This window comes from Leptidea sinapis, chromosome 16 (assembly GCF_905404315.1).
Source record: "Leptidea sinapis chromosome 16, ilLepSina1.1, whole genome shotgun sequence".
NCBI classification, from domain to species: Eukaryota; Metazoa; Arthropoda; class Insecta; order Lepidoptera; family Pieridae; genus Leptidea; species Leptidea sinapis.
This window is the reverse complement of record NC_066280.1, coordinates 11,119,720-11,142,848: the sequence shown is the minus strand read 5'-3', so window position 1 is coordinate 11,142,848 and position 23,129 is coordinate 11,119,720.

Here is a 23,129-nt window from a genome sequence, read left to right as displayed (position 1 = left end):
GGAATTACGTCCAATTATAACTACGAAGGGACGAATTTTTTTTATATGACCAACATACAGACAGTCCCCGCTGTTCGCTATCGCCTTCAGATAACTGTTACTGCTGCCTCGTATTCGGCGGAGTAGAGAAGCCGCTTTTTGCGTAGAACGGCGCTAAAGCTATCGACCTTTGCGTGTGCAGACATAGCTGACGCGCTACAAAAACGTGGCAGTTCCAACAGTGCTCTGAAGGCGGTATACTGGACCCGCAGGGCGCTGTACGATTTATTAGTATAGCACGCCCACAGGCTACTCGAGTAGAGCGATATGCAGTACGCTTTAAAAAGGGTTACTTTTACTTCTGTCGGGCTACGCGCGAATTTACGTGCTACGAAATTATACTCTCCTTATCTACATCATCTTTTAAGTCTTCGGTAACAAAGTTCCCAAGATATTTAAATTGCAATACTCTTTCTAGAGGTTCATATTCAAACTCAAATATTTTTATTCCAAAAAGGATGTGACATCACTTATTGAAAGTCAAAAACTACCACCCATTCCAAACTGAATGGGCGCAACAAACTCAGCAGGCGTTTTTTTTTCATCGAAAAAATATGTTTACAAAGTAATATTGTACAATTAAACTTATTATTGAAAAGCCTAAGGGCGGTCACTCTGTTCCCAATCCGTGGTATCATTAAGAAAGTCATTTATGTTATAGTAACCTTTTCCACACAAACGTTTCTCAACAATTCTTTTGAATAACGTAATACTTTTGTTTTGAACATTTTCTGGGATCTTGTTGTAAAAGCATATAATACATCGCCCCCAAAAGACTTAACATTATGGTTATGACAGTTTCTAGCAAATTCACTGATGTGCCTAAGAACATACATATCATTAAGCCTTTTTGGTGATACGACTCTTGGACACTTGTAACGAGCCTTAAATACCATAACCTCACTTTTCTTTGCATTTTTGTATTATCTTCTCTTTTCACTCCATTTTTTCTCCATGTTTTACTCATAATCGTAGATAGAAGATGAACAATCGATGTGTCACTGAAATAACAATAATAATGTGACAGAGACACATAAAGTAAATTGGTATTGAGAGTAAGCGAGATACACTACAATATTTACTATTCCGTTCACGTATGCGATGTTTTTTGTTCGAACCCAGTTCATCGGCTCCCAGCAAACAATTTCTGCCGTGGTGCAAAAGCATTTAATTTAAATTCTAATTGATTCTGATTGTTACTACCTAAATGAGCGATTTGGTGTGAATTCAGAAGTTATTAAAATATGGGAGGTTGTTGTCTGTTACGATGTATAAATCGTTCAAAACGAAAACATAAAAACATAACACATTTCACAGACTATTGCTATCTCATTTACATACACTGATAGCTAATCTAGTGTTACGCTTCTATCTACGATTATAATAGCCGTTTTTCTGACATTTAACTCTAAGAAGGCTATAACTGAATAATTATTAATAGAATGATAGATTGATAGCATCTCCTAAACTGATGTATCTTCTTTTTCTTCACAGTCGTTCCCGCATTGCTGAGGATCGTGACTCCGCTTAAGTTCGTCTACAGCTTTCCTCCATCTGTTTCGGTCTGTCGCATGGTGGAGTGCGATGCTGATGGGTTGGTTAGTCTGTTCGGATATTTGATCAGACCATCGGCGTGGGCTCCGGCCTCTTGGTCTCTTCCCCTCAATTTTCCCGGTGACCATCAAACGTTCTAGATTATCAGCACCGCGTCATATATTACTCCCGAAATATTAATAGCGTATTGGCAGAACAAATAGTCTCTGCAGAACGACAGACCGTTTTGCGATTTCTATCATTGATAATTTACATTTAAGTAACATTTATATTTAATCAACTTGAAAATCAGGTTCTTTTTTTGTTATGTGGGTAATAAAATAATTGTAATAATAGTAATAATTTATAATTAATATAATACGGAGAGTGTTCCGAAGATCTGTTATTTTTATCTCTTGCTCTTAAAATAGTTTTGGTGTATTTTCTATTCGAAATTCAAAAAAGAATGTATAGGGAAACACTTTTCTGTTTAAAACCTATCTTGTGTAGAGTTTTCAAGTGAGTCTATCATTACTTTCACATACCTACAGTTAATGTTAGGCAATTTTCATTTAGGTAGTTCAAAGATGTAAAAATTTATGTAATGAGATATGGCTAAGTGATTATATTTTATTAGAGATTATGTTTTTTTTAAAAAGGGTAACTTAAGGAACACTTTTTAGGCATAGCTTGAAGTTATAAAATTCTTGTTGAGGAAGATAAAAGCGAGCAGAAAATCAAGATATACTTCTGAAATAGCTGTCCGTATCACTTTTAGCTCAAGCTCTAAGCTAAATAAATAGATTTGGAAAACTAGATATGTTAATAATAATTTTATTCATAATTAGTTAGACCTGATTCCTGCGGCTGAATTCCATCTTCGCACAACACGCCACAAATTAGGATATCATCCCCACTATGTGTATGTGAAGTGGCCCTCCAAAGTGCAGTTTTCAAGGATCTTTCTTCCACGTACAACAAAGCTGTGGAATGAGCTTCCTAGTGCAGTGTTTCCAGGGCGATACGTCATGGGTACCTTCAACAAGTGCGTAGTCCTCAAAGGCCGGAAACGCTGCTGTGATTCCTCTGGTGATGCAATACAATGTGAACGGCGGTGATCACTTAACATCAGGTGACCCTACACTCGTTTGTCCTTCTCTTTCATAAACTTAAAAAGCTACTTACCTACGAGCTCTAAAATAGTTATAGTGGCATAACTACAGTAGTTTGACATATAGAATCGCGGACTGTTTTTGTAGATACGTTCTATAATACTGTAGACCATATTTTTGTTCTATCATCATTAGTTACCGCAGCGCACACAATGACAGATTATTGATGACAATTTTTTTCACACCTTGGGTTATATTATTGCATTTTTATTAGCAATCTCTATTTTTTTTAATTTAATAATATAGCCTTTGTCAATCAGTAAAGATGCAGCTTTCTAAGGGTCAAATAATTTTTAAAATCAGTCCAGTAGTTTTTGTGTGAAAACACTACTAACATATATACAAAAACACAAATGTTTCCTCTTAATAATATAACTATTATATTATATATATATATTAGTTTAGATGATTTGTTCTGTTAAATATCACCAAATATCCGGTTATACTATCCGGTTACATTATCTCTGGACCTACCAGTACCAGTGGGAGGCTCCTTTGCACAGGATACCGGCTAGATTATGGCGCCTATTTCTGCCGTGGAACCAGTAATGTGTAAGCATTATAGTGTTTCCGTCTGAAGGGCGCCGTAGCTAGTCAAATTACTGGGCAAATGAGACTTAACATCTTATGTCTCAAGGTGACGAGCGCAGTTGTAGTACCGCTAAGAATTTTTGGGGTTATTCAAGAATACTGAGTGGTACTGAATTTTAATAGGCAGGGCGTATCAATTACCATCAGCTGAACGTCCTGCTCGTCTCGTTAGCTTAGATATCTATGGCGTCGTATAACGACTGATACAGGCAATATGATCATAAGTACCTCTAACCACAAGCCTTGAGGCTCCTAACTGCAAACTAATTTATAGAGGTAATTTTTCTCTAGCGTATCTTGCCGTATTTGATAAATGGAGCTATGAAAGGTAGTCGGTACAAATTATCTGAGCGTTCACGTCCAGGAGTGCGGCCGGCGATTAATAAGTTGTCTGAAGGAGAGATTTTTCTTTCAGCACTTGTTTAATATCAATGTCGTTGTGTGTTCTTTCTTCGTGTTTTTATTTAGTTTGTCGGTTGATTTTTATTGTTAAATGCTACTTAACACATATTTATTGCACTAGGAGTTCAAATTAATATCCTGTCACGGTCATATGTATCAGAAAATATTGCAGCAAATAGATGTACTCACGGTAAAGTCTAAAATGTGTTATGGGTACCAGCGAACAAATAAAACTATAATTATTTAAAAAACCTAACTAGACATTTAAGATAGATGTGCATTAATACAGATAAGCATTTAAGAGATTGTTTAACAGATTTGAAACTACAAACAGAATCTAGTATAATTGTTGTTTATTTTTAAGGACAGATGGGCGTTGGGTCAGTTAACTCCTCGAATGGCAACCACGTACCGGAAGACGCAGTATTGGTAGGTCCCCAACAAGATGGACCGACGATTGCCGGAATACCAGTGGGAGGCTCCTTTGCACAGGAAGCCGGCTAGATTATGGGTACCACAACGGCGCCTATTTCTGCCGTGAAGCAGTAATGTATAAACATTACTGTGATTCGGCCTGAAGGGCGCCGTAGCTAGTGAAATAACTGGGCAATTGAGACTTAACACCTTATGTCTCAAGGTGACGAGCGCAATTGTAGTGCCGCTCAGAATTTTTGGATTTTTCAAGAATCCTGAGAAGCACTGCATTGTAATGGGTAGGCCGTATCAATTATCATCAGCTGAACGTCCTACTCGTCTCGTCCCTTATTTTCATTAAAAAAAATACGTTGGATGAGAGCAGCGCAGGACCGATCGTCGTAGAAATCTTTGGGGGAGGCGTTTGTGCTGCAGTGGACGTCTTCCGGCTGATGATGATGGTTTAATAATGTGATCCGCAGGGCATTTGCCGCTCTTAATATACCAGCTGTTTTAGAACCAAATGATATTACCCGCCGTGTTGGCAAGCGTCCTGAAGGAATGACCCTGGTGGCTTGGGCACGGGGAAGGGCGCGGGTGTGGGACGCGACTTGCGTCGACACTCTGGCTCCGTCTCATATCCAAGTTACGTTGGTTGGTAATGGGGCTGATACTTCGACTGCCAAAGAAGCAAACGTCGCAAATATGTTGGTCTCAGTCAGTCTTACATCTTTGTGCAGTTTGGTGTCGAGACACTTGGCCCGTGGGGCCCAAAGGCGCAGAGAATGTATAAATCTTCTCGTCTCAATAGGGATACTAGAAGCCCAAAAGCTGGCAGCTATTTTGGTCAACGGATCAGCCTAGGTATGCAACGCGGAAATGCTGCCAGTGCCGCTTCCGAGTAATGATAGTTTTATTTTAATGTAATTATAGTATTATAAATATAGCTATATGATTTGTTTTGTTTGAATAAATACCATTAAATGTGTTAAAAACGTATATATTTACTTGACGGCTATAAAAATCTCACCATAATGAACTTAAAACTTCTAGCAAAACAAAAGCGTAAAGTCGTTACAACGAAAAATTATAGGATAAAGTTTCAAACGGAAATTTAAGGCGAGTAATTAGTTTGCTTCTGTTTTTTCCCATCAGTCTCACACTGGTTTAATTCAAATTAATGTGAATTAATCGCATTCAAGCTAAATGCCAAGATTTATTAACTGTCTCTTGCAAATAATATTAAATATGTTATTATAGTAATTTAATGAAGTGAAACTGTTTTAGCATCGTTGTGATTTAAAACTCGATGAAACGAAAAAGCGAGACGATACAGGCGCAGTTGCTAACTATTATTTATCAAACTATAATTTGGGCGCCGTGCAAAAATATGATTTCAACAACATGGATATCGTCGTCGAGGTTCTCGATGGTGCAGAGAACGAATTTGGGATCATTTTTGAAATCCATGATGGCCGCCGTGCAATATTATGATTTCAACAATATGGATATCATCTCCGAGGTTCTCGAGGGTGCAGAGAACGAGTTTGGAATCATTTTTATTTATTATTTCCTTTAGAATTCTATTTGACATCACGACTCTTAAAACAAATGGTGCTTTGAGAGAGAAGAAACGTTGCAGGAATATTTCCTAGTATTATAGTATTTTCTTTGATTAACGCGAGTTACACACATAAATAAAACAGTTTTAAATGATTAAAACGCGGGTAATTCAGGGGGACTGAAAACGAGATCTGGAAAGGTCTTGAAACTTTAAAAGTTTTGTTTTTTGTACTCTTTTTATAACATTACTATTAATATCATATACATGAGTAGTAACAAAAGACAATCATAATCCAAATCCAAACTGGCTCATATTTAAGGTAATCATAAAAACTTGACGACGAAACTAGCATGTTTTTATTTAAATAGTGACTAGTTTGTTGTTCAAGTGTCTGTCATTCAAGTTTGTCGAGTGTTTGTTGTTCAATTTATTGAAACAAAATATTTGACATTTGTTATTGAGCCTCGAGCCAGAGTTTGGCGAGTCAACATGTCCTGAGGACGCCAGCATGTCGTTTAGAGGCGAAACACGTGTCGAATTGTTTTACAAATATTGGCGGAATTAACACTACGGAAAACTCAAAACATTTGAATACTTATGGACTTACGCAAATTAACGCCTACTTCAATAAATTTTCTCATAACTATATTTACAATAGTATGATTACATTAAAATGAAACTATCAATACGGGGAAGGGTAGCTAGTTGTTCTTGACAGAATAGTTAATTATGCAACTGTTGTGTAATAAGGGGTATTAAAACACGAATTATTAATGTGGGTTGATAATAGTATCACTTGAAGTACCTAATTATCAACAGTTGCATACAAGACTTTATCTACACCCATAATATGAATATTTTTTAAAAGATAATGAAACAGTTAGCTTACTGCTGACATTAAAAGAGCCAGTGCAAGTTACCATTACATCATCCAAACGAGTGTTGTAATGAAAACGGATGATGTAATGTTGTACTGAATTTCATTACAACACTCGTTTGGACGTTAAAAAAGCCTGTTCTAGTAATACCATAATATCATCCAAAGGAGTGTTATTATGAAAACGGATAATATTATAATGTTGTACTCAATTTCATTACAGCACTCGTTTGGATGATGTAACGGTTATTAGGACATTGGCGGCCTTACAAATAAACTTGGAATAAAGTTATAACTAAGCATAAACAAAGAATATGCAAAATGTTTACAATATCGTTGACAACACTGTCAATACAATGATAATCCTGAAATTTTCCGAATGTCAAGCAGCCTTGCAAATAAACGCGGGAAACGTTAAACGTCCGAATTAACCAATCGTAAGCAAATTGTTTATTTGTAAACATTTTATTTATACTTGGTTTATGATTAGTTATAACTTTATGCTAATTTTATTTGTAAGGCCGTGGGTGTTTTAATCTTGGCAATAAACTTATTAAGAATCTTTAATATAGGATTTACAGCATGGGTTATAAACACCTTTACCTCACATACTGTGTTAGTTATCCTTGGAACATTACTTAGGAGGTGAGAGCCTGGCGCCCACGTCCATCTGACTGCCGCCGCTTCCCGCGAGATCTCCTGCCGGTTCAATGAATGTGAGAAGAGATGACGTGGTCGTCCCGTCACCCAGCTGATCGCCCCGTATCTTTTCACGGGGCTTGATTGCTAGGACCAACTGGGGCGATGATTTCACTACCAGACATAACGTTTGAAAAATGCATTTGCTTGAAATTATGTTTGAAATAGGTTATCTAAAAAGACAGTCTCTCAAAGAAAAATTTAAGGAAATAAATATTATGATTGTCAGAACATTTATGAAAATTTAATATACGTTCACAAAAATCATCACCGTTATGCTCTTAATAGTGATTTTCATTGTTATAACACTACAAATAAGGGATTGCTTGTAACTTATTCTAGTAGGCTTCATAAGATACATAATAGCTTTAAGGGTAATGTATACACTTTTATATTAAAGTCCTAGCCACTGTTCAGGCATTATCTATAAATAAATTTTAATGTTTTATTAAAAAATGGCATTGTCGTATACTCTACTACCCCACAGCTGAATATCTAAGTGATCCGACAGCCTGGGACTAGATGATGATGATGGTTTAATAATGTGATCCGCAGGGCATTTGCCGCTCTTAATATACCAGCTGTTTTAGAACCAAATGATATTACCCGCCGTGTTGGCAAGCGTCCTGAAGGAATGACCCTGGTGGCTTGGGCACGGGGAAGGGCGCGGGTGTGGGACGCGACTTGCGTCGACACTCTGGCTCCGTCTCATATCCAAGTTACGTTGGTTGGTAATGGGGCTGATACTTCGACTGCCAAAGAAGCAAACGTCGCAAATATGTTGGTCTCAGTCAGTCTTACATCTTTGTGCAGTTTGGTGTCGAGACACTTGGCCCGTGGGGCCCAAAGGCGCAGAGAATGTATAAATCTTCTCGTCTCAATAGGGATACTAGAAGCCCAAAAGCTGGCAGCTATTTTGGTCAACGGATCAGCCTAGGTATGCAACGCGGAAATGCTGCCAGTGCCGCTTCCGAGTAATGATAGTTTTATTTTAATGTAATTATAGTATTATAAATATAGCTATATGATTTGTTTTGTTTGAATAAATACCATTAAATGTGTTAAAAACGTATATATTTACTTGACGGCTATAAAAATCTCACCATAATGAACTTAAAACTTCTAGCAAAACAAAAGCGTAAAGTCGTTACAACGAAAAATTATAGGATAAAGTTTCAAACGGAAATTTAAGGCGAGTAATTAGTTTGCTTCTGTTTTTTCCCATCAGTCTCACACTGGTTTAATTCAAATTAATGTGAATTAATCGCATTCAAGCTAAATGCCAAGATTTATTAACTGTCTCTTGCAAATAATATTAAATATGTTATTATAGTAATTTAATGAAGTGAAACTGTTTTAGCATCGTTGTGATTTAAAACTCGATGAAACGAAAAAGCGAGACGATACAGGCGCAGTTGCTAACTATTATTTATCAAACTATAATTTGGGCGCCGTGCAAAAATATGATTTCAACAACATGGATATCGTCGTCGAGGTTCTCGATGGTGCAGAGAACGAATTTGGGATCATTTTTGAAATCCATGATGGCCGCCGTGCAATATTATGATTTCAACAATATGGATATCATCTCCGAGGTTCTCGAGGGTGCAGAGAACGAGTTTGGAATCATTTTTATTTATTATTTCCTTTAGAATTCTATTTGACATCACGACTCTTAAAACAAATGGTGCTTTGAGAGAGAAGAAACGTTGCAGGAATATTTCCTAGTATTATAGTATTTTCTTTGATTAACGCGAGTTACACACATAAATAAAACAGTTTTAAATGATTAAAACGCGGGTAATTCAGGGGGACTGAAAACGAGATCTGGAAAGGTCTTGAAACTTTAAAAGTTTTGTTTTTTGTACTCTTTTTATAACATTACTATTAATATCATATACATGAGTAGTAACAAAAGACAATCATAATCCAAATCCAAACTGGCTCATATTTAAGGTAATCATAAAAACTTGACGACGAAACTAGCATGTTTTTATTTAAATAGTGACTAGTTTGTTGTTCAAGTGTCTGTCATTCAAGTTTGTCGAGTGTTTGTTGTTCAATTTATTGAAACAAAATATTTGACATTTGTTATTGAGCCTCGAGCCAGAGTTTGGCGAGTCAACATGTCCTGAGGACGCCAGCATGTCGTTTAGAGGCGAAACACGTGTCGAATTGTTTTACAAATATTGGCGGAATTAACACTACGGAAAACTCAAAACATTTGAATACTTATGGACTTACGCAAATTAACGCCTACTTCAATAAATTTTCTCATAACTATATTTACAATAGTATGATTACATTAAAATGAAACTATCAATACGGGGAAGGGTAGCTAGTTGTTCTTGACAGAATAGTTAATTATGCAACTGTTGTGTAATAAGGGGTATTAAAACACGAATTATTAATGTGGGTTGATAATAGTATCACTTGAAGTACCTAATTATCAACAGTTGCATACAAGACTTTATCTACACCCATAATATGAATATTTTTTAAAAGATAATGAAACAGTTAGCTTACTGCTGACATTAAAAGAGCCAGTGCAAGTTACCATTACATCATCCAAACGAGTGTTGTAATGAAAACGGATGATGTAATGTTGTACTGAATTTCATTACAACACTCGTTTGGACGTTAAAAAAGCCTGTTCTAGTAATACCATAATATCATCCAAAGGAGTGTTATTATGAAAACGGATAATATTATAATGTTGTACTCAATTTCATTACAGCACTCGTTTGGATGATGTAACGGTTATTAGGACATTGGCGGCCTTACAAATAAACTTGGAATAAAGTTATAACTAAGCATAAACAAAGAATATGCAAAATGTTTACAATATCGTTGACAACACTGTCAATACAATGATAATCCTGAAATTTTCCGAATGTCAAGCAGCCTTGCAAATAAACGCGGGAAACGTTAAACGTCCGAATTAACCAATCGTAAGCAAATTGTTTATTTGTAAACATTTTATTTATACTTGGTTTATGATTAGTTATAACTTTATGCTAATTTTATTTGTAAGGCCGTGGGTGTTTTAATCTTGGCAATAAACTTATTAAGAATCTTTAATATAGGATTTACAGCATGGGTTATAAACACCTTTACCTCACATACTGTGTTAGTTATCCTTGGAACATTACTTAGGAGGTGAGAGCCTGGCGCCCACGTCCATCTGACTGCCGCCGCTTCCCGCGAGATCTCCTGCCGGTTCAATGAATGTGAGAAGAGATGACGTGGTCGTCCCGTCACCCAGCTGATCGCCCCGTATCTTTTCACGGGGCTTGATTGCTAGGACCAACTGGGGCGATGATTTCACTACCAGACATAACGTTTGAAAAATGCATTTGCTTGAAATTATGTTTGAAATAGGTTATCTAAAAAGACAGTCTCTCAAAGAAAAATTTAAGGAAATAAATATTATGATTGTCAGAACATTTATGAAAATTTAATATACGTTCACAAAAATCATCACCGTTATGCTCTTAATAGTGATTTTCATTGTTATAACACTACAAATAAGGGATTGCTTGTAACTTATTCTAGTAGGCTTCATAAGATACATAATAGCTTTAAGGGTAATGTATACACTTTTATATTAAAGTCCTAGCCACTGTTCAGGCATTATCTATAAATAAATTTTAATGTTTTATTAAAAAATGGCATTGTCGTATACTCTACTACCCCACAGCTGAATATCTAAGTGATCCGACAGCCTGGGACTAGATTATAATTATTTTATAGCAATAGCAATGACAAAAAAAAGCTGGGAGAGTTTCTTGCGCCGCTTTTACTCTCTCAGAGCGCAATTTTTTCCGAATCGGTGGTAGTGTTAAAAATGACATCAAGAAAATTATAAAGGAATCAATTTTGAGAAAATAAATGCCATTAATGTCTTTTAAAAACACAAAACCAAACGTACTGAGTCATCATAGTACTATCTATATCTTCAGAGGTATGACAGAGTTAACTTTATCTGTACTAATTACGTACTTTCAGGAAGTTTACAAAGTAATAAAACTTTAATCCGAGTGTTAGGCACTCATCCCAACGCTGACAATGAACGAGTAACAAGTACAGCTAGAAACTAAATACAAGTGGGCAAGCAGAGAGAATTATTAAAAATCCAAACTGCAATTACTCGCCCCACTTAAAACTCTTCTGAAGTAGACAATGATAAATATAGAACCGCATTGTGGTCACAATACAAGTGTTAGAACAGTAGCGTAACGCAGTGGTCTCCTTGAAATTTACACCTACTTGATTGAGTGCTAGGGTTGGTACATACAAAAAGATTGACGACGTGGACGGCACCGTGAAGCTAATTTGGCTCTGACAGCAACCAGTGTCGGCGGCGTATGGCACCTGAAAGTTTTGTCTCCCCAAGATTGCTTAGCGGCCGTATAATAAAGGCTGAATTGCTCTCTTTGATTGATGATCTCTCCGATTGGTCTGACCGCCAAGCAAGCATCGCTCAGTGAATAGTCTATGATATTGAAGACTCTTCTTCTCTTTCTGTGATTGAATAAAATTAAATTCAAACTTATAATTCAAACATTCAAACTTATATTCACCACGTCATATGTTCTTCTCGAGGAATAGTGTCTGGGACTGTAATAAGGTTTCCTATAGGGTCGCTGGTTTTTGGCTCGTTTAATGAATGTATTTATGTAGGCACTTGCAATTAACCAAGAGTCATGAGGAAAGAAGTAAAATGCACTCCACTAGCCTTTGAACACTCCCACGCCACTCAGGTGCCGGCGGCGCAGTAGCTCCAAAAACGATCCTGACACTGGTATATCAAGATAAACGTCATATTGGCGATCGTAAGCTTGCAAAGTTGGTATGAATGATAACGTAAATACACTAATATTGAATGTCAACACTTGTGGTAGTCTTGATGACCACAGAATATCACTCGGGGCAAACACGGTTTATATAATATGCAGTGCTAGCGACCACGCCCGAGCAAATCTCAAAAGCCTCTTTCCGCTTGTCAACCCAAGCGCGACTTGTATCATCGGCTAGCGGAGCACGTACAACTAGCCTCATGATTCTTAATAAAATCAGCAAGTACCGTACATCATATTTAAGTATATTACAAGTAGCGCGTAAGGGAAGAAAGTATTACAAGTAACAATACCATCCAAAAGAAAGGGAATTTATATATAGAAAGAGAATGTCCCATTACAATAAGCCCACGGCTATATGGATCAAGAAGTGCCGATACCCACCTTTGGGTTTTATGAACAGATGAAATCGATGGTGCTTCATTCAGAAAGTAAAACTTCATCATCAGCCGGAAGACGTCCACTGCTTGACAAAGGCTTCCTCCAAAGATTTCCACGACGATTTATCCTGCGCTGCCCTCATCCAACGTATTCCGGCGATCTTGACCAGATCGTCGGTTCATCTTGTGGGGGGCTTACCAACACTGCGTCTTGCGGTACGTGGTTGCCATTCGAGGACATTATTGCCCCAACGGCCATCTGTCGGTCAAACTATGTGCCCTGCCTACTGCCACTTGAGTCTCACAATCATTATCAATCTATCAATAATCAAGCTTTTACCTATTTGCCTTTAAATTTTGTAAGTAATCGTCACTAGCATATCGTGCCACCATACGTGAAATACGTAACATAAAAACTTCCCATAACCATTTGACCTACATCATCAGCTCCACTACACGATGTGGTGTTTTCTGCATACTCGTATAAACGCTTTTTAATTCCTACGCCTATCAAGTTTGAAGAGTTCTCGCAATTATTTAATATTGCCATCATTAGATCTGTGTTTTAATAATAGGACCAATTTTGGAGTGCCCAAAAAAGAGATAAGTTAAAAAAAAAATAACAAAAAAACAACCGACTTCAAAAACACTATTCCAAAACAATAGATATAATATGCACTAAAAAGTATAATTAGTATTATTATTATATTATTAATTATAGTATAATAATTCAATGAATAATCGTTGCCGACAAGTTCTGAATAGCAGAGGAGGCCATACTTGTATGAAATTATCCTATTCTTTCACAATAAATTCATTTTCTTTAGAAATTTGTGTTAAAAAATATTTTAACAAAACTACAACTGCCTCCAAAAACATTACGATTATTGTTATATTTGGAATCGGTGTCCTTCGGTGACTCAAGCACATCTCACCTATAACTATGTATGTAGTTACAAACCTATCTTGGATGACACCGACTCTAAGAATTACAAAAATAGTAACTAGAATTAGATTTATTAATTCTATTGTATAAAAATACGCAATTATTTTAATACTTTTAAGTGCATATTATATCTATTGTTTTGGAATAGTGTTTTTGAAGTCGGTTGTTTTTTTGTAAAATGTTTATTATTTTTGATTTTTAGTGAATTTGAAGTACACTAACTAAGAATTTGTCTAAATTTTTCAATGCAGCAATCAACGTAAGCACTTAATTGAAGAGTTCCGTTACTTTGCCATGGATTCCGTAATCAGAACCTAACCAAACTCTCACTAAACTATCTTTGAAGTATATCCTTTCAAATAAAAAAAGAATCATCGATATTGAGTTATTCGTAAATTTATCATCCACTTTGCTATACGTATGTATAGCAAATTTAGGACTTTAATGGTTTTCTCATGGATGCCATAGTCAGATCTTGACCAAATTACAATGGGACCATACGGGAACCACCAGCTTTCAAATAAAAAAAGAATTATCAAAATCGGTTCAACCAGTCGAAAGTTTTGAAGTAACAAACATAAAAAAAAACATACTAACGAATTGAGAACCTCCCCCTTTTTTGAAGTCGGTTAAAAATATCCATTTGTGATTAATCTCATCGTGTTTTTGAATTTAATATCGGTTTAAATTTGAGTTTAAGCCTGTAATAGTAGATTTTACAACGAGTGCACAAAACGAACCATTTTTTAAAATGGTTTTGTGGACGAGTTATAAACTCTGCTTTTCATTTCGATTGCGAGGAAATAAAACAGTTGGTAGTATAACATGGACATTTTGAACAATTTCAGCAAATATGAAGAAATTAATAAACGCACGAAAAAACAAGACCTGTTTCCCGCCATTTTTTTTAATCTTACGACATTGGCTTGGGCTCCAGACCTATACAGCCTACTATTAAATTATTTTTTTAATATATATTTTTCTTTGATTAATTAAATAACCTACCGTATTTTAATTTAAATTTTAATATCTTTTATGTCTTAAAAAAACACATGAGGCCAATAAATTAAAGTAAATATTATAAAATAACAAATTCTATCTCTGAACTTTTTATTGTGTTTGGCTGTATGGCTAATTGTCTTTGCCCTAATATAGATACCATTATGAGTAGATAGATACGTTAATGCACTTTTGCACAAAAATCGATTTCAGAGCGTGCACAAATAAGCAATTTCAGAGCATGAGAAGTGAAAAATATATTTTCTATGGCATATTGTAATCGATTGCATCCATATACGCCCAATTTGGCATGAATGAAAAATGGACCAAAATTGCATGACTATAACGGAGCACAAAATCGTTTTCACCCATCCTTTTGATGTTGGACTACACAAAGGACTGAGTGCTCTCTACATTCAGCTGTTAAATTATTTTATTGTGGTCTAGATATATTAATACTCAAATAAAATATGTAAACAAAATTCTATGAACGGATGCGAAATCTATGATGCGGGACCCGAACCCACGACCTCTCGCGTTCCGTCTCTCCCAACTGAGCTAACCGTCAGGTCAACTGAACTCTCAGGTTGTGGCTTCATCTACAGGATCTACTTTACAGTTGATAACCTGCTCAACCCCAATAATATTTGAAATGTCGACTTGAGATGTCGCTCTTGCTAATATAAAGAATTTTTTATGTTTTTAAAGTGATAACCCTCACTTCTGGGTTCTTCTTACTTTACACAAATAAAATTTGAAAACAAAATTCTATGGACGATGTGAGACTCGAACCCACGACCAACTCGTCTGTTAACCTTATTTAATTCTGAAATAAATTTCTAATTTCTTATTTTTATGATAATATCTTCTAACTTTTACGTGCTGCTCCTTCCACGTAAAATTAGACTCCATGCAGCCTGGCGAGCTGACGCACTGTCAGAGTCTTCTTCCGTGACTCCCCGCGCCATAGCATAGTGGAGGTTTTTTGTCGACAAGGATTGTTTATTGTTTCCACAAGCCAACCAAGGGGTTACTTACCCAACATATTGACCCTGTTTCGAAGTCTTCAATACGTAAATGCATATTCTATCTTTTTAAAAAAAATGTTAAATTAGTATTGCGCTCTCTGGGGAACTCTAAAAATACTTCATAAATGGCGGTTAACTAGTGCAGCTTAGTTCCAGTGGTGATGGAACCAAGGCATCCGATATCCCATCTTAGTTTTTTTTTAAACTGGTGCAGTTGGATGTGATCAAGGCCCTTTTTAACCTACTTTGAAAAAGAAGAGATTATCAATTCGATTGGTATTCTTATGTATTGATTCGCCTTTAGTTTGCTGCAGAATGTTTGCTATTTGGTCATATAAAAATTTGACATAGTCTGTAGTTTTAATTTTATGAACTTACTTTTTTTAATAACGATTACGTGGATGATGTTATCAATTAGATTGATTTTATAATTTCATTATTATTAACCCATTTGCCAATAAGTGGGTCTTAGGCTACCTGTCATTCATAGCTCACAAACGTTATTCAAGATTTTTCAGTGTGTCGCAAGAACGTGAAATAGGCGATCTTTATTGTTCAAAGCTATGGTCAGACTCCAGCACAATACAACAGTAGCACCTCTATGGGTTTTGAATGAATTTATAATATTTCACTTATATTAATTACCTTGAAGTATTTGTTCGAGATTTCAGAAACTCTAACAACGATCTGACGCAGTACATGTCTCATGTATGCAAGATCTGGATGATCTTCCAGACAAATTTTTACATAACTTCCAATACTCTTTTTTTGCTGTGGTAACCCTAAGTCATAGTTTCAAATTAAGCTCAACTCGAATTTTAATCAGCTTTAATTTATTAATTAAGTAAAATAAATTAAAGCAATTCATTATATCTTAAAGTCAATTGAAGAATTATCAAGTAAAACAATAAAAATGTTTATAATATTGGCTAACAATTTCATTTACTGTCCCAATATCTTTTATGCCGCCCTAGATACATACATAAAAGCAATTTCATATTTCCACATGACAACACAACTATCTCACTCATAACTTAAATACCAAATGGAGCAAGCTTAATGGCAGACATATTCATTGGTCGCACCGCTCCAATACGCTGATTTAAGAAAAAACGGCGCTGAAATTGAGATCTCTAAGTGATTAAGTCACAAACATTATCGGGTCAAGAAATCCCTGAATCATCGTCAAATGGCCTTCCATTTCTATGGTGTATGGTGTAAGTTAAAGGATTGTGATGGCTTGAGGTCACTTTTATCCAAATAATTTGACTGTCTAAAAAATATGATATCGCGTCACATCTGGTTTCTTTTTTGAAGAACTAAACAAATACCAAAACTTTAAACCAGCACTCTTAGATTAAGGATTGGTGGTGACCAATGCGAATGCGAATTCTGCACTCCAATTAGATAACACAGGCGTTTTCATGTTTCATCTTCATTATCTATCCTTTCCACAAGCACACAGCCGGTCCGAGGTTCGAGTCTTATTAGGAGACGCCCCGCGACTGTTGTTGCGTAGTCTTTGCGGCCTCCACGGCCCACGTCATATTCTGTAAAAGCTTTCGTGGCTAACAGCATAGACGAGGGTTTTAGTCGGTAGGGGGACACCCGAGCCCGACATATGGCCCCGTTTCGGAGTCTTCAATACGTAAATGTATTTTCCTCCTCTCAAAAAAAAACACAGGCGTAGTCGCAAAGTGCGACAGCTAATATTATGCCCAAGTGGGCAAACTCGAGCCAGTCTTGAATAATGTGTGACGTTTGCGTGCCACTTGTTCTGTTTAACTTTGCTAATAATTGAAACTAAAATGCCGAGTTGCGTAGTAAAACTTTGTAAAAATAAAACTTCAAGAAATAAGACAGACACTGGGATCATATATCATCAGTAGATAAGTATTTTGTATTTTATTAATTTCAGTGTAAAATAACACGAAGCGTGCCATTGAGTGTCAACATGCCACGCACACAAGCATCTAATAGTTGCCGTAATAAATATCAATTGTTCTTAGGTAGTGCGGTATCTAGTTGGAGCACAACGGAGAATTATCCTTAATCTAACCCAGCACTGCTATCACCTCCAATCATTGCACAAAACAAATATAAAATTAGAAAATCTTTTATCATTATTGATAGGAGAAGCATACATGGTTGGACGTAGGGAAGTCTCCTTTGGGAGTCCACCTTTTTTTATGGAAAAGGAGGACAAACGAGCGTACGGGTCACCTGGTGCTAAGTGATCACCGCCGCCCACATTCTCTTGCAACACCAGAGGAATCACAGGAGCGTTGCCGGCCTTTAAGGAAGGTGCATGAGCTTGCGCGAAGTGCGAGTGTGGTAATTAACCCGGATGAGTTTGTCCCGATTGTGCTGACGTCATAAGACGGCAGCGTGACTCTCCCACTTCTAACAAGCCCTTAGTCGCCTCTTACGACACCCATGGGCCTGGGACTCCCCTATTCTTTTTACGCCCCGGGGAAAGTACAGGGAAATCCTCTACTAGTGGGCGGCTCTTTTGTACAGAATGCCGTCTAGATTGCCACAACGATGCGTATTTATTCCCTGAAGCAATAATGTGTAAGCATTATTGTGTTTCGGTCTGAAATGCGTCGTAGCTAGCGATTACTGGGCAAATGAGATTTAACATATGATGTTATGTTTATAGTGACGAGCGCAAGTGTAGTGCCGCTCAGAATTTTTGGGTTTTCAAGAATCCTGTACGGCAAATTTTTTGCACAAAATTTCTCATCATTATGCTAGAAACATAGCTTTGTTTGAAAATCATTTCATTTACTATTAAAAAGGTGACATATAAACATGTATACAAATACTTTTTCTACAGCTATTAAACATATACTGATGCGGTTTTAGTTATTTATGCAACTGTTGTGTAATAAGGGGTATTAAAACAGGAATGTGGGTAATAATAGTATCACATGAGTGTTATAATACCTAATTATCAACAGTTGCATACAAGACTTTATCTACACCCAGAATATGAATGCTCTAAAAAAGATTCTGAAACAGTTAGCTTACTGCTAATATTAAAAAAGCCAGTCCTAGTAACCATAACATCATCCAAAGGAGTGTTATTATGAAAACGGATGATATAATGTTGTACTGAATTTCATTATAATACACGTATGGATGATATAACTGTTATTAGGACATTGTGTGTTTTAATGTTGGTAATAAGTGTTTTAGAATCTTTAATAGAGTATTTAAAATATTAGTGTAGATAAGAAGATTAAAATACCGATGGAAATGCTTTTACCTTGTGTGCGATAAAATATTCGCAAATTGTTTGCATTTATGTTCACGTTATAATGTTAACAGCGAAAACCTCACTAAAATAGCCAACACCCGCTGTGGGAATATTGTGGTATGACGACGAGTATTAACGCTTTGTTTTTTTTAAATCATGTATTCAGAATGTTGTGTAGTAACAGTAAGAGTACATTATATAAAAGATGTTTTACATTTTGAATTTATTCAAACAAAACAAATCTTATAATTATATTTATAATACTATGATTATATTTAATTAAATCTATAATTACGGGATAGCGTACCTAGAATACTGGCAGCATCTCCACGTTGGATAGCTAGGCTGATCCGTTGTCCGAAATAGCTGCCAGCGCTTGGGTTTTCAGTAGGCCTATTGGGGCGAGAAGATAGTGCTTTGTTAATTCATTGCGCCTACATACATTTTGAATTAACTTCGGAACAGAGATAATGAGAATTATTAAGAGATGAATGCGAAAAATTGTATACAACCATTTCATTTAATAGTTTTACCTCATTTTTGCCTGCCCTCAATTGGCCTAGAAGATGGCAAAAAATTACAATTTGTGCGATGGTGGAATTCGTCAAATGTATCATTTCAGCGATGGTCAAATTTGACTTGAGTGTCAGTTCAAACAGCTCTTCGGAATACCACCTAAGCTCACGTCTTCATGTAAAGCCATCGGGATGTTCACAGAGTGCTGAATCCCCAAAGTGGACCAGTTCCGCGTCACACATGGTCAAAAGTTTTATGCTTATAGTTGAATTCACTTCAGAGACTTCTTGAGTTGGCAATCATTCGAGATTTCAAGACTCATTATTCCTACTATCATACATTAAATCTATACATTAATTTAATCTTGCTTATCTATACTTTAAAATTCAACGATTGATTGGATAATATGGCATTTTAGAAAATATAATCATTATCATCATTATTTCAGCCGGAAGACGTCCACTGCTGTACAAAAGCCACCCAAAAGATCGGCATATTGACTAGATCGTCGGTTAATCTTGTGGGGGGCGTACTAACAATACGTCTTCCGGTACTTGGTCGCCATTCGAGGATTTTACTTCCCTAATGGCCATCTTTCCGTCGAGCTATGTGCCCTGCCCACATGTGGCAACTTCACTTTCGCAACCATCTGGGCTATGTCGAATATATGTTCCGAAATGGTATCCACTGAATCAATTTTAAAATATATTCATCATTTTGTCTATCTTTATAAGCTATATTTTGTCAAAATTTTATAGTTTTTACTACTCCGAAAACAATGCGATTTGTATCCAAATGATTTGAGTTTTCTTTACTGTTAATTCCGCCAATATTTGTCTTTATATATCTGATTTTGGCGAGAAAACACGTCTCGAATTGTTTAAAGACAAATATTGGCGGAATTAACACTAAAGAAAACTCAAATGATTTGGATAATTATGGATTTCCGCAAAGTAACGCCACGCCTACTTCAATAAATTTTCTTAATGCGATTTGTATTCAGGGACATTTCGATTTTGCCACATTTTAGCTGCGTCTTTATTACACAGGCATTTGAGCTGAAAAATTGTAATAGTGAAAATGAAAGAGTCATTGGTCTTCAATCTAAACTTTTGCCAGCGTTGCGTAGAGACGTCGCTTCATTGCGTGACTTCTACCGCACTTATCACGGGGAGTGTACCAAAGAGCTGTTGAGCTGTTTGAACGGATCTCTGGATTGGATTGGACACACACATCCCAAATTAATTTATTATCCACACCATCTGAATGGGTGGCGTAACTCCATATTGCAGTTTTTAACGAACTTTCTTCCACACACAAACTATGGAATTTACCTACTTACCTTTCCTTTGGTACCCTGGTACCTTGGTATTATTGGTGTTGCCATGGTTACCTTGAAAAAAGTGCATACAACCATCTGACAGTCCATAAAAACTAGCATAGTCAATGAGTCATACCCGCTCTTCTCCACTATTATCTCTTATATAAGTGTTCTGTTAATCCCTTATTTTTTATATTTATTTCTTGCTTTCCACATTTTATTGCACATTTATTTACTCATGAATAATTCATGGTACATCATATTTTGATTATAATACAGAATGTAAAATAAAACATAATTTAAGAACTAGAACAATTGTCCAAAAAATCTTTCGTTAACATCCAGAGAGTATTTTTGTTTGGTAGCATTGGTAAGATTTCTTATATCTTATATATATAATTATTCCGTACGCGTGCAGTAAACTCCACCTAAACGGCTGGACCCATTGGAATTAAATTTTCTGTGTGTGTTCAAGTGGATTCGAGGATGTTTAGATTCACAATTGAACTACCTCCTAAAGGGCTGGATTGGATTTTGATATTTTTTTAAGGTTCCAATGAATTTGAGATTGGTTAAGATTCTCAATACAGACGGCATATAATTCTCCTACGTATGTTAGTGATCTCCTCCTAACGTCTAGATCGATTTTTCAAATTTCACACGTGTGTATAGGACAACATCTGTCGGGTCCGCTAGTAATATTATATATATTCAATTATTATATTATAAAACTGTCAGCGAAATATTTTTATTCAAACAAGCTCAGGAGACTGGTGAGGAAACTGAAAAATTAAAATATTGTTTCTTACTCAAGCCTTTGCATATTATATATGAAAATGATGTTCATAGCATTTATGATAGGATTAAAAGCTCAAATTGTTGGGATCTATTGGTCGTTAAACTTTAATAAATGGGCTACTGCGGTAAAATATTACGAGGTACTGCAGTATTGTCAATCACATGGATTGTGGAGAGTCCCGCACGTGTAGGTAGGTACATAATATATGTAAGCTTTGTACACTGTATGTTGTGTACATAATGTAAGAGTATGTGCACGCCGCCTAACAAGTATGACGTTACACATGAAGAATGACATTGACAGGAGCACACCGCAGAGAGAGAAATTAAGCCTGCAGGTAGAGGGATATATTTAATTTATTGTATAATAACAATAAATGTTTCTATTTTTAGATAAATCAAGTTGTGCGTTATTTACTACAGTATCATCTAACATATTACATATATAATATACAGGGTGGTATTTTGACAAGGGCGGTGATGGCCAAGTCGGAAACAGCGAGACTAAAAGGCATAAAAGTCATAAAAGGCATTTATTTTCTCAAAATTTATTCCTTTAGAATTCTTTTTGATGTCATTTCTAATATACTAGATACTACTACCCCTTCGGAAACAAATGGTGCTCTCTTGCAAAGTCAAAACACGTCGTCAAAATCGGCGAGCAGCTTTCCAGTTACCCGACCGGAACACGCAAGTTCTGGTCATTGTCGAAAGCTGCTCTTGGTAACTTCAGCCAGCCGTCCATGCCACCGTTGCACATGAGGAATTACACCCTGGTCCATACGGCAAAAGAGAAAGCCGATCTCCTGTGCGCTCTTTTCGCCTCCAACTCGACTCTTGACGACAACGGAAAAACACCACCGACCATCCCGCGGTGTCAGAGCTCTATGCCTGAAGTACAGTTCAGACAGAAAACTGATAGGCGAGCTCTGTTTTCGTTGGACGTCAGACGAGCGGGCCGGATGGCATTTCTCCAATCGTGCTTAGAACGTGTGCCCCTGAGTTGACGCCGGTGCTAACGCGTTTATTCCGGCACTCTTATTCCAAAGGCGTAGTCCCTGACTCATGGAAGTCAGCCCTTGTCCATCCGATCCAAAAAAAAGGAGACAGTTCGGATCCGGCAAACTACAGGCCTATTGCTATTACCTCCCTGCTCTCCAAAATCATGGAGAGCATAATTAGCCGTCAGCTCTTGGTATACCTAGAGGGTCACCAGTTGATCAACGACCGACAATACGGGTTTCGCCATGGTCGGTCGGCAGGTGATCTTCTGGTATACCTAACACATAGATGGACTGCGGCTATTGAAAGCAAGGGGGAAGGCCTGGCAGTTAGCCTGGATATAGCGAAGGCCTTTGATCGTGTATGGCATAAGGCGCTCCTCTCTAAACTTCCATCATTTGGGCTTCCCGAGAGCTTGTGCAAGTGGACCTCCAGCTTCCTCACTGGGCGCAGCATACAGGTCGTTTTCGACGGACATTGCTCGAACCCGAAGCCCGTGAATGCTGGAGTGCCCCAAGGCTGTGTGCTATCTCCTACGCTGTTTCTTCTGCATATCAATGATATGTTGGACACCTCCAACATTCATTGCTATGCAGATGATAGCACTGGTGATGCCGTATATACGGGCCATGCACGTCTCTCTCGGGAAATCGTCGACCAGTGCCGGGAGAAACTTGTGTCTTCTATCGAGTCCTCTCTTGAGAAGGTCGCGGAATGGGGTAAATTG